The sequence below is a fragment of the Nylanderia fulva genome, unplaced genomic scaffold, assembly GCF_048542155.1.
Source record: "Nylanderia fulva isolate GAGA-0341 unplaced genomic scaffold, ASM4854215v1 Scaffold285, whole genome shotgun sequence".
Taxonomy (NCBI): Eukaryota; Metazoa; Arthropoda; class Insecta; order Hymenoptera; family Formicidae; genus Nylanderia; species Nylanderia fulva.
The window spans coordinates 12,656-18,926 of NW_028190353.1; the positions used below are offsets into that span (position 1 = coordinate 12,656).

Sequence of the window (6,271 nt, forward strand, 5' to 3'; positions counted from 1 at the left end):
AAAATTTCGGCGAATTAAAATAAAAATAACGCTTCTCTGTCGCAATAGCCCACAACGGTGCAAAAAGTAAGTACTAAATGTATATATTATTATAATATATATTATTTATTGCCTATATAAACAATAAATAATATATTATTAATAATATATATATGTGGGATTTGAAAAGGAAACAATTGTATCTATGCGAATTCGGGCATTGGACCCCACTTGTTACGGGTGTGAATTTAGGTATGTAAGGCGCGATCATAACAGCGCATGCAGCGAGCACTAAACAAAAATAAATAAGAGTATAGACCCGCGAACAAGGTGACGAGTGAGCAAGCATGTAATCTCCGAAACTTTGTAAATGAGATCCGAAATACATTCAGATTGAAATCATAAAGAGTGTCTCTGTTAGAATCCTATAAATTATTGGGGGCTCGTCCGTGCCAAAACGAGTCGAAGAGAAAGTGTTAATGAGTGCCCGAAAGGAAGAGCGGAAAGCCGAAAGACTGTGTGAAATGAAGTACGAGAAATGAGGAAATTCAAAGAATAGGAAACGAAGTAAAGGCGAAAGACGAGAAGAAGACGAGGGACGAAGGAAAGACGAAAGACAAGGATAAGACAAGGGACGAAGGAAAAACGAGGAACAAAGATAAGACGAAAGACGAAGAAGACGAAAAACGAGGAAAAGACGAAAGACGAAGGACGAGAGGCGGAAGACGAGAAGAAGATGTAGGACAAGGATCGAGAGCGCTCGAAAATCCAAAAGAAGAACGAAGATAGACGATAGTCAGCGAGTAAGCAGGGATCGAGAGCGTTCGAGAATCCTAAGGAGGAACGAAGATAGATGAACAACGTATGTATGACTGAGAATATTCCAGAGCTTAACGCAAAATCTCCAATCGCCGTTTGCAAAAGCAAAATCGATAGACAAAGTTATGGAGGAGTTAGGGCAAATATCTGCAATTAAACAAAAAATTGCCGCAGCATCGCGGGCGGTGATAGTGGTCATGCATAAATTTATTTTTGAGGAAGATGGAGATAGGAATAATCGACGGCGACTACGAGAATTCCGCGGGTTCAAATTCAACGACGACTCAGCCAAATTTAGAGCTAAGCTCCAATATGCTGTGAGATTTTCAATAGGAGATTTGATATCAATTTGCAATGTTCTTGGCATTGCATACACCGGAAATGCCGAGCAGCTGAGAGAGCGGATAGTGAGGGCTCTGATGGACGTCGGGTCTTTGCGATCAGTTCGCAGCGAGGACGACGACGACGAGATGAATGATAGAAATGACGACGAGAATGATGTCGACGAGATCAACGACGAGAATGCCGATGCCGATAAGGAAAGAGGAAGCATAGTCAGCATAGAACGAGGAAACAACCGTCAACCTTAAAGAGGTAGGAGGCAAAGAAATGCGAATAGCGACGCTAAACAATTTATCTTAAATTATAGAGATGTGAAGGATTCGGTTCGTGCATTTAGTGGAACCGATTCGTATCCAGTTGAATACTGGATTAACGATTTTGAGGAAGCCGCTGCCATGTTCGATTGGGATGATCTACATAAGGTAGTCTTCGCAAAAAGATCGCTGAAAGGCGTGGCCAAATTATTCATACAGAGCGAAAGAATTATTAAGACGTGGAAGAAGCTGAAGGATGCATTGACAGAAGAGTTCGCCACTAAAATTACCAGCGCCGAGTTACACAAAATGTTAGAGAAACGCAGGATGAAAAAAAAAAAGACTGTACAAGAGTATTTTTTAGCGATGAGAGAGCTGGTTCAAGAGGCGCGGCGGAGTTGGATGCATTGATTGATTATGTGATTAACGGCATCAACGACGAAGCAAGTAACAAAATGATTTTATATGGAGCAAAAACCGTTCGTGGGTTCAAGGATAAACTCAAGATTTATGAAAAAATGAGGAAAAACCAACCAGACAAAGCGTCAAAATACACGAAGACTCGAGACGAATTGACGAGGAACGCGGGTAGGAAATTCTTGCGCGAGAACGGAAGGAGGGAGGACAACTGACAGCCGGGAGGACGGAGCGTCAATGCGTTGCTTCAATTGTGGCGCAAGTGGACATCACGCTAGGAACTGTGATAAGAAGGCACTGGGAAAAAAATGCTTTAATTGCAACAAATTCGGACACGAAGCAAGAAATTGTACGGAAAAGAGAGTAAGCGGTTCTAGTTCGAAAGCGGAGCAGGCGGTTAATCTGGTAAGCGCGGCCTTGGCTAATGTAATCAAACATGTTGTTATTGGTAACGAAAATTTAAGAGCGCTTATAGATACGGGAAGCCCTGCTAGTTTGATTCGAGAGGATGCGTTCGCAAAACTGAAAAAATTTGAACTGGCTCAATCGACGCGCGTATTTTCTGGATTTGGAGGCGGTGAGTCTAAAGCCGTGGGCTATTTTCAAACTGTAGTGTGTATAGACGGTGATGACTTTTCTTTGACATTTTATGTTGTGCCTTATGAGACGATGAACGTAGAAGCAAGCATTGGTAGGGATATATTAGAACAAGCTAATTTGAATTTTAATCAAAACGGCGTGACTGTCTTTAAAAAATTAGAAGCCGATTTTCTCGCCCATATTAACATTCCGGAAGATTCGCAAGCGGACATTGAAGCGGAATTCCAGACGCGGAAACAAGGGACAGAATTAAAAAATTAATAACCGAATATGAGCCTAAAAAATGTAAAACGACGGGAATTAAACTTAAAATAACGCTTAAGGACGAAAAACCGATTTTTCAGAGACCACGTAGATTAGCTACGCCGGAAAAGAAAATAGTAGAGAAACAAATAGAAGAATGGCTCCGAGATGGTATAATTGAACTGTGTTCTTCCGAATATGCTAGTCCGGTAGTTGTAGTTAAGAAAAAAGACGGATCTCCACGGGTGTGCATCGATTATCGGCCACTCAATCCAATTATAGAACGAGATGGGTATCCGTTGCCATTGATTAAGGATCAGATAGATAAATTGAAGGATGCGCAATTATTTAGTGCGCTTGACCTCGAAAATGGATTTTTTCATGTAGAAGTTGATGAAGAAAGTCGAAAATACACTGCATTTATTACGCATGAAGGTCAATATCAATTTTTGAGGGCTCCTTTCGGTTTGTCTAACTCTCCTCCCGTATTCCAAAGATTTATTAGTCAAATTTTTCGACCATTGGTTAACGACGGAATAATGACGCTATATTTAGACGATATTATAGTTTTGGCAGCTGACTTTAAGCAAGCGACAGACAGATTAGAAATAGTATTAAATACAGCGAGCTAGTATGGATTAGAATTAAATATTAAGAAATGTAATATGTAATAAATTAAAAGACCAACTTAACGAGCTAATAAGATGTTAATTAAATTTTTTTATTATATGTCATAAAATAATATTACAAATGATAAACGTTTTGGCTGTACAACAGTCTTTTTCAATATCATTATCGCTATGTTAATATGTCAAAGAAATAAATTATTTGGTAAGACCGAACTTATTATAAATATAAAATCTATCGGCTTATAATGTGAAAAACGCAGTAACAAATTTCATGCTTGTTGACTTGAGATAAATCGCCTACTCTCAAACATCAGATTTCTGTAGTTCATGATGTTATAGTATGTAATATGCTGTGAAACAATTGATGTGTCAGCCCGAATATTAAATATTAGATTTTAAAAAAATAGTGATTACTTACGTCTGTGTCGAGACGATAAAATATTTCTTTTTAAATAACATTGTCACAATGTGTACTTTTTGCGAAGCTAATCAATATCTGTAAATCGCAATATCAGAGCGCTGTATATATACCTCTATGCTATGATGACATAGACAATTTTTCTAAAATATCAAAATAAGAACCGTCAAGACATATTAACATAGCGATAATGATATTGAAAAAGACTGTCGTACAGCCGAAACGTTTATCATTTGTAATATTATTTTATGACATATAATAAAAAAATTTAATTAACATCTTATTAGCTCGTTAAGTTAGCCTTTTAATTTATTACATGTTTTAATTTTATACGATCCAAAGTTTATATTGTATTATATATATTTAAGAAATGTAAATTTATGAAAAGGCGTATCGAATTTCTAGGCCAAATAATAGAGAACGGAACGGTGTCGCCATCCACGGAAAAAGTAAGAGCGGTGATGCGATTTCCGGAACCGACGACGATCATACAGGTACAAAGTTTCCTCGGTCTCACGGGGTATTTTCGCAAATTTATTAGCGGATATTCGATTACGGCGAAACCTTTAAGCGACCTATTGTGTAAAGATAAAATGTTTCAATTCGGAGAAGTAGAAAAAGAAGCTTTTAATAAATTGAAGCAAATGTTAAGTAATGAGCCGATATTGCGGATTTTCGATCAGATACTAGAAACAGAGCTGCACACCGACGCCAGTCAGAATGGATTGGGCGCAATATTATTGCAACGATCGCGAATAGACGGTAAATTACATCCGGTACAATATATGAGTCGTAAGTCGCGGCCGGCCGAAAGAAAATATAAAAGCTACGAATTAGAAGTGTTAGCTGTGATAGAAGCACTTGAAAAATTTCGCGTATATTTACTGGGATTAAAATTTAAAGTAATAACAGACTGCGCGGCGTTTACGCAAACTATGCGGAAAAAGGAAGTCTCTTCGAAGATCTGGCGATGAGCTGAGAAGTTAAAGGATTTTGACTACACGCTGGAACACAGATCAGGCACCAGGATGAGACATGTCGACGCTTTAAGCAGGAACGCAATCATGACGATAATTGAAGACGGCATCTTGGTAAGAGTAAAGGCAGCCCAAACAGACGATTCGGAATTAAAAACGACGATAGAGATGTTAAAGTTAAAACCTAACAATGAGTATACGTTGATGGGAGGTGTGCTTTATAAATTCGTCGAGGGCAGAGATATGTTGGTGGTTCCAAATCGTATGCAGAACGAAGTCATACAAATGGTTTATTGCAGGGGCCACTTATCATCGAAGAAAACAGACGTTATTTGAAAAGAATATTTCATACCAGATTTAAAGAAGAAAATCGAGAAGTTAATAGCAAACTGCATCCCCTGCATACTTGCTAATCGAAAACAAAACAAACAAGGTCAACTTCATCCGTTACCTAAAGGCGATGTGCCTTTGTATACGTATCACATAGACCATGTGGGTCCCTTGGAATCTACCAGTAAAGCATATAAGCACATTTTAGTCGTGATCGACAGCTTCACCAAATTCACCTGGTTATATCCAACGAAAAGTACGACCTCACAAGAAGCAATCAAGAAATTAGAGTCACAACAACAAATTTTTGGCAATCCAGCATGCATCATTTCAGACAGAGGAATGGCTTTCTCATCAAAAGAGTTCCAAGATTATTGTGACGGCAAAGGAATCAAGCATATCTTGATTACGACGGGCCTGCCGAGAGCCAACGGGCAGGTGGAAACGATTAATCGGACCATAATTCCGATACTCACTAAATTGTCATTGGAAGATCCTACTAAGTGGTATCGCTATGTGCGCCAGTTACAACATATTTTGAATTCTACCTATCAAAGGAGCATTAATACAAGTCCGTTCGAATTGCTAACAGGAGTAAAAATGCGATGCAAGAAAGATTTACGCTTAAAAGAAATCCTGGAACAAGCTTTACAGGAACATTTTAACGACGAACGTTCTACTCTTAAAATAAAAGCCAAGGAGCATATATTAAAAACTCAACAAGAGAATTGCAAAACATTTAATAAACACCGAAAGGCGCCACGGAAATATAAAATCAGAGAATTAGTCGCGATTAAACGCACTCAAATGTGTCCAGGACGGAAGCTGCGCGCGAAGTATTTAGGACCGTATTGTGTAACAAAAGTAAAATGTAACGATACATATGATGTTACACGAGCAAACCCAGGAGAGGGTCCGAGTTGCACTAGTACTTGCGCCGAATTCATGAAACCTTGGTCGAGTGTGTAGCAATCATTCGAGGCGAATAATTGGTCAGGTAGGCCGAGTGTAGGATTAAAAGAGAAGGATGTAATTGACTAGTAATTATTCGGGGCAAATAATTAGTCAGGAGGGCCGAGTGTGGTTTGAAAAGGAAACCATTGTATCTATGCGAATTCGGGCATTGGACTCCACTTGTTACGGGTGTGAATTTAGATATGTAAGGCGCGATCATAACAACAAATGCGAAGAACGAGGCAGTCGTTATTCGAACGTCGAACGAGTCTGTCGATCGAGCGAGCACTAAGCAAAAATAAATAAGAG

At 38.9% G+C, this 6,271-nt stretch overlaps 1 pseudogene; it reads left to right on the forward strand.

Annotated features, from left to right (window-relative positions):
• The first annotated feature begins 923 nt into the window (after positions 1-923).
• LOC146722699 (uncharacterized) lies at positions 924-1,440 on the forward strand (annotated as a pseudogene).
• The last annotated feature ends 4,831 nt before the right edge of the window (positions 1,441-6,271 follow it).